This window comes from Cervus canadensis, chromosome 23 (genome assembly GCF_019320065.1).
Source record: "Cervus canadensis isolate Bull #8, Minnesota chromosome 23, ASM1932006v1, whole genome shotgun sequence".
Classification (NCBI taxonomy): Eukaryota; Metazoa; Chordata; class Mammalia; order Artiodactyla; family Cervidae; genus Cervus; species Cervus canadensis.
In genome coordinates, this window is record NC_057408.1 from 31,295,923 (window position 1) to 31,306,690 (window position 10,768).

The window sequence follows — 10,768 nt, forward strand, 5'->3', positions numbered from 1 at the left end:
AGCCCAGTGGGCTACAGTCCACGGGGTCTCAAAGAGTTGGACACAACTGAAGCAACTTAGAGCACACGAACACACACATAGGCCTGACTCTGGATGTCTAGATGGGCAGACAAGCCTGGGGTTTCAAGTTGAAGGTTTTCTGTGGATCTTTTATTTTAAAGATATAATGCTTAAGTCAGTAGTGGCAATGTCAGTTTAGAACAAAGAGAGATTTTCTTCTAATTACTGATTTGGCTATCTTTATTGGAAACCTTTAGTGGCTTTCATGAAAAATGGAAACAGGATGCAAATGTTCTGTTTGAAAGTCCTGACCCAGAAACACCCTTCGTGTCAGACTCTCTGGGTTCTAGAGGATTGACAGAGTCTCTTAAATACTTTGGAAAGTTCTAGATGTCATTAACATTATAAGTTGATTAAAAGACTAAAGCTAAGGTTAAAAGTTGTCTGAATCAGGCCCTGGAGGTTGACTGACAACTACCTAGGCACTCCCTTCTTTGCATTGCTTTGTGATCTCTGCCAGGGTCTGACACTTGATGGGACCACCTGCATAACAGGGGAACTCTCACGGGTGGTACAGTCTGTCTTTTATTTCACTCTATCTTTCATTTTCTTTCTCTCTCTGTTTTTTTTTTTGTTGTTGTTGTTGTTGTTATTGGTAGTGGTTAATGTAATAATTTTACTGAGGAAAAGCCTGGGCAATATCATAGATACCCAATCCTTAAAAATAAGGATTAATGTGTATGTGGTATTAATGTACATTTATTTAGCAAACATATTTAATATTAGGAAATGAAATACTGTAGTCCAAAAATCACTGAATTGGCATGGTTGGGCCTTAATTCTCTAGCCTCCATGGATAGAGGCATGTGTGACAATTTACTTCTGACACCGCTTCCTCACTTGTAAGTAGGGACCACTCTCAAGCTTTGTCAAGAGAAACTTCAGATTAATTGATATATATGAAAGTGCTTAAAATGTCTCTCTAGGTGAAATGAAGGACCATTATATTTGGTAAAGCTACTTTAGTTAATTCTTAGACAAAAGTAAATATATTTTAACCTTCTTAATGTGAATGCCATTATTTATCCTTTTAATATTTTGCATGTAAACCCAGCCTCAGATTAAGCAAATTCTAGCATTTCCAAAAATGAGTTGTTTGGTTCCACTGATGTTTAGAAAATTGGGCTTAATAGTAAGCTTTTGCCCATCTCTCATCTGAGGCACTGACAGAGGAATCAACAAATACTTTGATTGTTCATGTAAATAAAATGTTTTCCTGACCTTTTGATCATAGAAGAATCAGGGAATAGAAAGATGATTAGGAAAGGGAAAGAGGTTTATTGTACTAATTACTTCAAAGTAGGCTGAATCTATTCCTGTCTGTGTTCTTAATCAGACTGGTGAGATTACTGGTGTGCAAAAAAGTGCCCTCCCAACATTAATGCATTTCCCTTTCTGTTACTATGGATTAGTAGGCATTTTATAGAGTTTTATAGAAACATAATACCATATGTATTTTTTTATTTTTTTTTTTTGCCTTGGCTTCTCTCATTCAACATTTTCACTTTAAGTTATATTTAAGCTGTTATGTATAGAGGGAGTTTGTTCTGATTGCCAATTAGATTTACATGGATATTCCATAATTTGTTTATTCATTCACCTCTTGAAAGACATTTGAGTTGTTTCCAGTTCTCTGCTATTACAAATAAAGCCTTAGTGAGTATTCAGTTATAAGTGCATTTTTTTGTTTTTTTATGTATATATGCTTTATTTTCTTTGGTTTAATATCTATGAAAGGAATAGTTGGATCATATGGTAGGTAAATATTTAACTTTTAAAGAATCTGTCAAAATGTTTTATCAAAGTGAATATAACACTTACATTTTTATCAGCAGTGTCTGAGAGCTTCAGATATTCCACATCATTGTCAAATTTTATGTGAGCACCTTTTTAAATGTTTGCCATTCTAATAGGTGTGTAGCAGTATCCCATTATGGTTTTAATTTGCATTCACCAATGACTAATGATATTAATCATATTTTTCTATGCTTATTTGCCATAAATATATATGTTCTTTGGTAAAATATTGATTCTGATCTTTTGACATTTAAAAAATGTATTGTTTACTTGAGCTTTGAAAGTTATATATGCATATACAATATAGATTCTTTACATATTATGATCTTTGAGGCTGTGATCGGTCTTTTCATTTTGTTCTCTTATGAGTTATTTTAGTTGAATTATTATTTATTTAGTTATTTAGTTGAATTATTTAGTCATTTATTTAGACATATAGTTGAATTACAGTGTTGTGCTAATCAATGCTGTTAGGCAAAGTGACTCAGTTATACACACACTTTTATATACATTATTTTTCATAATATTTTCCATTATGGTTTATGGCAGGATATTGATAGTTCTTTATGCTGCTTTGTAAGACTTTGTTGTTTATCCATTCTATATATGTGCTCACTTTGGCACATATTCTATATATATATATATAAGATTGTTTCTGCTAATCTTAAACTCCCAGTCCATTCCTCTCCCACCTCCCCCACCACTTGGTAACCACAGTCTATTCACTATGTCAGTGTTTCTGTTTCTGTTTCATAAATAGGTTCATTTCTGTCATATTTTAGATTCTACATATAAGAATGGCATTGCATGGTATTTGTCTTTCACTTTCTGACTTATATCACTTAGTATTATAATTTCTAGTTGCATCCATGTTGCATCCATGTCTTTTCATTTTTTAATAGTAGTAGTTTTTGAAATCACACAGTTAATATTTTGTGTGTAGTGTGAGCTACAAATTTTTGTTAATGGTTTGCATGCGGATATTCAATTATTCTAGGGCTTCCTGGTAGCTCAGGCAGTTAAAACTCTGCCTGCAATGTAGGGGACCTGGGTTTGATCCCTGGGCTGGGTAGATCCCTTGGAGAAGGAAACGGCTACCCACTCCAGTATTCTTGCCTGGAGAAACCCATGGAGAGAGGAACCTGGTGGGCTACAGTCCATGCAGTTGCAAAGAGTGGGACATGACTGAGTGACTAAGCGTGCACGCTTTCAGTTATTGCCCACCATTTGCTAATCTTGGGTTTTTAAATAGGTAAAATGAAAGTTTCAGTTTTACCAAATAAAAATTGTCAAGTTCCATTACCATGATATATTAATGGCAGTGTATAGAATACTCTTACAACTGTTTTCTGAAGTTTCCAGTTAGAGATATATAACTTAGGTATACAAAAATTGCCTATTCTAATATATTTTAAAGTTAATAACTGTTAATTTCAACCACAAGAAAATTCTGGTGTGCTTCCAGAGATAAGAATTTTAATTTTTACTTATTATATTTATTTATTATACTAAAAGGTCAGCACACTATTGTGTACAACAATATACCAGCACCACTGCTTTCAAACTGTCAGAATTTTGTGATATTCATGCCTGAGGTCTGAGTGTCCTTTCTTTTTCCTCAGGGTCACGGTGTCAGTTTCAATTCTAAAATACTTCATTCTATCTATGTCTAGCAGTTGCCTAAATTATAATTTTCTAGTTTGGGTTTTCATATCTGTAAGAGTTACATAGTAAAAAACATATGCAAATCTCAAGAAAATCATATTTAAGAGACAATATAAAACTTTAATAGAGATTGCATGATGACTATACTAAAAGTATTTTTTTTTTCTTTTTATGTTTTCTAGAAGAATTCTATATAGTTAACTGAATAAACCTTGACACTTGAGGAAAGGAAGTGATATTTTCCTACTTGTATATAACATTTTGTATTTTATAAAACATTTACACATTTTAATCCAATTCAACAACATTACTATATATCATCCTATTTAATTTACCCCAAACCTCTGAGTGAGACATAAATGATCATTACATAATTCAATATTTAACTACATTTTAAACTGTGAAGAATAAAATCTAGCATTTCTTGTGGAATCAAAAAGTCAGAAGCAACTTAGGTGCCCATCACTAAGGGAATGAAAAAGTAAAAGGGGTGTATGCAAAGAAAGACCATAAACTAGAGCAGTAGTTGTTAACCTCAACTAAAAATCAGGGGGATTTCAGAGAGTCAATGAAATTAAAGTGGGAAAAATTATATTTTCAAGTTCACAAATATCTGACAGTATTTCATTTAATTAAGAATGAAGGCAACAAATCACAGTTCTTTTAGCAGTATCTTGACCTTATCACTCACCATCATAGTCAATAAAGGAGTCCAAAATGCAATACTTGGATGCAATCTCAAAAATGAGAATGATCTCTGTTCGTTTCCAAGGCAAACCACTCAATATCACAATAATCCAAGTCTATGCCCCAACCAGTAATGCTGAAGAAGCTGAAGTTGAACAGTTCTGTGAAGACCTACAACACCTTTCAGAATTAAGACTCAAAAAAGATGTCCTTTTCATTATAAGGGACTGTAATGGCAAAGTAGGAAGTCAAGAAACATCTGAAGTAACAGGCAAATTTGGCCTTGGAGTACAAAATGAAGCAGGGCAAAGGTTAATAGAGTTTTGACAACAGAACACACTGGTCATAACAAACACCCTCTTCCAACAACACAAGAGAAGACTCTACACATGGATATCACCAGATGGTCAATACTGAAATCAGATTGATTATGTTCTTTGCAGCCAAAGATGGAGTAGCTTTATACAGTCAGCAAAGACAAGACTAGGAGCTGACTGTGGCTCAGATCATGAACTCCTTATTGCCAAATTTAGACTTAAATTGAAGAAAGTAGGGAAAAGCTCTAGACCATTCAGGTATGACCTAAATCAAATCCCATATGATTATACAGTAGAAGTGAGAAATAGATTTAAGGGACTAGATCGGATAGACAGTGCCTGATGAACTATGGATGGAGGTTCATGACATTGTACAGGAAACAGGGATCAAGACCAACCTCAAGAAAAAGAAATGCAATAAAGCAAAGTGGCTATCTGAGGAGGCCTGACAAATAGCTGTGAAAAGAAGAGAAGTGAAAAGCAAAGGAGAAAAGGAAAGATATACCCATTTGAATGCAGAGCTCCAAAGAATAGCGAGGAGAGATAAGAAAGTCTTCTTCCTCCGTGATCAATGCAAATAAATAGTGGAAAACAATAGAATGGGAAAGACTAGAGATCTCTTCAAGAAAATTAGAGATACCAAGGGAAGATTTCATGCAAAGATGGGCTCAATAAAGGACAGAAATGGTGGACCTAACAGAAGCAAAAGATACTAAGAAGAGGTCGCAAGAATACACAGAAGAACTATACAAAAAAGATCTTCATGAAACAGATAATCACGATGGTGTGATCACTCACCTAGAGCCAGACATCCTGGAGTGTGAAGTCAAGTGGGCTTTAGTAAGCATCACTACGAACAAAGCTAGTGGAGGTATTGGTATTCCAGTTGAGCTATTTCAAATCCTAAAAGATGATGCTGTGAAAGTGCTGCACTCAATATGCCAGCAAATTTGGAAAACTCAGCAGAGGCCACAAGACTGGAAAAGGTCAGTTTTCATTCCAATTCCAAAGGAAGACAATGCCAAAGAATGCTCAAACTACTGCACAATTGCACTCATCTCACATGCTAGTAAAGCTAGCTCAAAATTCTCCAAGCCAGGCTTCAACAGTATGTGAACCGTGAACTTCCAGATGTTCAAGCTAGTTTTAGAAAAGGCAGAGGAACCAGAGATCAAATTGCCAACATCCACTGGATCATTGAAAAAACAAGAGAATTCCAGAAAAAAACATCTATTTCTATTTTATTGAGTATGCCAAAGCCTTTGACTGTGTGGATCATAATAAACAGTGGAAAATTCTGAAAGAGATGGGAATACCAGACCACCTGTCCTGCCTCTTGAGAAATCTGGTGCTGGTCAGGAAACAACAGTTAGAACTGGACATGGAACAACACACTGGTTCCAAATAGGAAAAGGAGTATGTCAAGGCTGTATATTGTCACCTTGCTTATTTAACTTATATGCAGATTATATCATGAGAACCGCTGGGCTGGATGAAGCACAAGCTGGAATCAAGATTGCCGCAAGAAATATCTATAACCTCAGATATGCAGATGACCCTACTCTTATGGTAGAAAGTGAAGAAGAACTGAAAAGCCTCTTGATGAAAGTGAAAGAGGAGAGTGAACAAGTTGGCTTAAAGCTCAGCATTCAGAAAACTAAGATCATGGCATCTGGTCCCATCATTTCATGGCAAATAGATGGAGAAACAGTGGAAACAGTGGCAGACTTTATTGTGGGGGGCTCCAAAATCACTGCAGATGTTGACTGCAGCCACGAAATAAAAGATGCTTACTCCTTGGAAGGAAAGTTATGTCCAACCTAGACAGCATATTAAAAAGCAGAGACTACTTTGCCAACAAAGGTCAGTCTAGTCAAGGCTATGGTTTTTCTAGTAGTCACGAATAGATGTGAGAGTTGGACTATTAAGAAAGCTGAGCGCCAGAGAATTGATGCTTTTGAACTGTGGTGTTGGAGAAGACTCTTGAGAGTCCCTTGGACTGTAAGGAGATCCAACCAGTCCATCCTAAAGGAGATTTGTCCTGAGTGTTCATTGGAAGGACTGATGTTGAAGCTGGAACTCCAATACTTTGGCTCCCTGATGCAAAGAACTGACTCATTTGAAAAGACCCTGATGATGGGAAAGATTGACGGTGAAAGAAGGGAACGACAGAGAATAATATGGTTGAGTGGCATCACTGACTCAATGGACATGAATTTGGGTAAACTCCTGCAGATGGTGATGGACATGGAGGTCTGGCTATTGCAGTTCATGGGGTCTCAAAGAGTCGGATACAACTGAGCGACTGAACTGAACTGAACTGACCTGACCTTGTCACTAACAGAAGTCACATTTATTTTTACATTACTTATATCAGACATCCTAAAATATTGTATGTCCTAGTCATGGTAATGAAATGCTGGTAGTTATGAAACTGGCTGCTAGATTGTATGCTTTAATATATTAATATGTAAGCACATGTATTGCTATGCCACACATTTGTTGTTTTGTTATTTTGTTCAGTGTATTTCAGTATAATTGGTCTATTTTGTAATCCACTGTACTTGTGTATACCTATCCCAAGTATTAAAGACATTATGGTCCGTAGCATTCCATAAAACATTATTCTGAGGAGTCTAGACTGCATAATGGTCTCCAGAGCAAAAACACTTAAGAACTTCTAAATATAGGATCAAGAACAATTGTTAAAATACAATATTGATTATTAAAAGCACAGATTAGAGGTCTGATGTCCAATACCACTTACATATTTTGAAATATCAAAATAATACTATATTTAAAAAAAAATACATACACAGAGACATGCATTAAAACACTAGAAAGGAAAGTGAAGATTAAGTGCATATGTGAGCATGGTAGAGGGATTTAGGTAGAAAGATGAATAATTTGAAATAAGATAACAAAATAAAGACCTTGTAAAAGCCAGTGATGATAGGTATCTGCAGATGAGGACCAAAAAGGAAAAAATAAAATTAAGAAAATTAGGACATTGTTTCTAGACCCATAACTTCCAATAAGTCACATAACCTCTGAGAGGATCCTTGAGAGTTCTATATCTCTGGATTCACAAATATCAGACTCTTCTTATGGAAAGTTGAAAGAAAATTCATTGTCTCACAGTCTTTCTCTCTAAAATGAAGAGGATTAACATGTGTATTTTTTTAGAGCTTCCTACTTCTCATCTTACCAATAATTTGTTTTTCCTTTACCATTTGTGGTTAGATGATGTGAGTCATATATGAATGTAAGATTTGGGCTATATATATAGCTGAGCACCAAAGAATTGATGCTTTTGAACTGTGGTGTTGGAGAAAACTCTTGGGAGTCCCTTGGACTGCAAGGAGACCAAATCAGTCAATCCTGAAGGAAATCAACCTTGATTATTCATTGGAAGGACTGATGCTCAAGCTGAAACTTCAATACTTTGGCAACTGTTGCTCAGTCATGTCCGACTCTTTGCAGTCCCCATGGACTGCAGCATGCCAGGCTTCCCTGTCCATCACCAGCTCTTGGAGCTTGCCCAAACTCATGGCCATTGAGTTGGTGATGCTGTACAACCATCTCATCCTCTGCCGTCCCCTTCTCCTCCTGAATTCAATATTTCCCAATATCAGGGTCTTTTCCAATGAGTCAGTTCCTCGTACCAAGTAGCCAAAGTATTGGAGCTTCAGCAGCAGTCCAACAAGGAAGTGTCTTTTAATTTCATAGCTGCAGTCACCACCTGCAGTGATTTTGGGGCTCAAAAGAATAAATCTGTCAATGTTTTCATTGTTTCCCCATCTATTTGAAATGAAGTGATGGGACCGGATACCTTGATCTTTATTTTTTTAATGTTGAGTTTTAAGCCAACTTTTTCACTCTCCTCTTTCACGTTCATCAAGAGGCTCTTTATTTCCTCTTTGCTTTCTGCTATAGGATGATGTCATCCGCATATCTGAGGTTTTTGATATCTCTCCCAGCAATCTTGATTCCAACTTGTACTTCATTTAGCCCAGCCTTACAGTTATGTACTCTGCATATAAGTTAAATAAACAGAGTGACAATGTACAACTTTGACTTAGTCCTTTTCCCAATTTGGAACAAATCCATTGTTCCATGTCTGATTCTAACTGTTGCTCCGCTCCTTGACCTGCATACATTTCTCAGGAGGCAGGTCAGGTGGTCCCGTGTTCCCATCTCTTGAAAAATTGTCCACAGTTTGTTGAGATCCATACAGTCAAAGACCTTAGCATAGCCAGTGAAGCAGAAGTAGATTCTTTTTTTTTTTTTTTTTCTGGAATTCTCTTGCTTTTTCTATCATCCAATGGATGTTGGTAATTTGATCTCTGGTTCCTCTGCCTTTTATAATTCCAGCTTGAACATCTGGAAGTTCTGGATTCATCAACTATTGAAGCCTAGCTTGGAGAATTTTGAGCATTAATTTGCTAGCATGTGAGATGAGTGCAATTATGTGGTAGTAGGAACATTCTTTGGCATTGCCTTTCTTTGGGATTGGAATGCAAACTGAAGTTTTCCAGTTCTGTGGCCATTTTTGAGTTTCCCAATTTTTCCCATATATTGAGTACAGTACTTTAAAAGCATCACCTTTTGGGATTTGTAATAGCTCAGGTGGAATTCCATCACCTTCACTAGCTTTGGTGATAGTGATGCTTCCTAAGGCTCACTTGACTCCATGATGTCTGGCTCTAGGTGAGTGATCACTCCATCATGGTTATCTGCTTTTACTTATTTTATTGTGGCTATTTGTGCTTTTTTTTTTAACCCCTAAAAGCTTACAACAACTTTTTTCTAAAATATGTGAGACTTGGGAAAATAAGATGGGGTGGGAGGACTTGGAGTTCCTCTTTCTGCACAAATGCATCAAGAATACATCTACAAATGGAACAAGTTTGCTGAACACTAGCAGAGGACCTTGGATACCTTGGACAAGAAAGATCCCCATGTAACCATAGGACAAAAGAAAGAAGAAAGAAAACAGAAAAGAAGAGGTAACAGGATAGGACCAGTTCTCCCTGTGGGGAACTGAAAGTGAGAAGCTCCTGCGTCTAGGGTAGCCCTCTCACTAGCAGGGAGGGCAACTAGAACAGGGGAGCTTCAAGGACTCAGAGAGAGCCCAGCCACCCGTCTGTACCAGACAGGACAAAGTGAGACCTATACAGATTACCCATGCCACAGGGCTGCTCACAGTATCCTGAGACGAGTGTTGGCCATTATGCATGGGGACAGGGTGCTGGAACATGGGGTTTGGAGAGCAGACCAGGGGAGGGGACTATTGTTGGCCATGAGGAGCCAGTCTGGGCGGATGGACATGAGGATCTCTACAACTGGGAATGATCATGGAGGACGCTCAGACTGCCAGAGAAGTGAAGCACCATTGTTAAGTGATGTGTAAATGGTAGGGCCATCATTGCAAACTCTCTCTTCACATGCTGGCCCCTGTTTCCACCAGCACTAGGGAGGACTCTGGCCAGAGCCAGCTCAAGTACACCTGCCATTGCCTCCTCTGCACCCCTCCCAACATGCACAACCCACTAGCCCTGATCACTGACTGATGGGCTTGCACATTCCAATCAGTACCCCAGCATCTTTCTGCCTGAATGTCCTGCTCACCCAGATTACTACTTTGGTCCTTCATGCCAGATGGGCTCCTGTGCTATGGCAACCTCTGGAGCTGACTCCAATGGGAAGGAGGAATGCAAACAGAGGTTGGGGGCTGAAATCATAGCTGAGCCGCAGGGGCCATGTGACTAAAGAAGAAGAGCTGAAATCTCTCCTCACAGCTGCATGAACTGTGGAATTGTACCTCTGCTGACAGCTTCCTAAATTAAGCATTTGCAAAATATCTGAAAGGACAAATGCTGCTACAGTTGGGATAGTTCTAGCTTTCACCGCTGTGGGCTTTATGGACAAGTACATATGGAGACTGGGCATGATCAGAGTCTGAGTTGCCCTCATAGCACCCACAGTGGGTCCAGGTGCATGACTACTGCAGTCCTGGGACCTGACCTCAGAGGATCTGTGCTAGTGGCTTCAGGAAAGTAGTATCTGAGAATCACCAGGACCAATTGCTGGCATATCAACAGTTAAGATAGGACTAAGAACAGTACCAACAACAGTGTACTTTGTAAGTCACACAAAGAGCAAAAGAAGACACAATAGCACATTCACAAGTGAACAACTCCGTAAGTGGAATACTCAGTGGTTTCTCTCCCAGTGGGAGT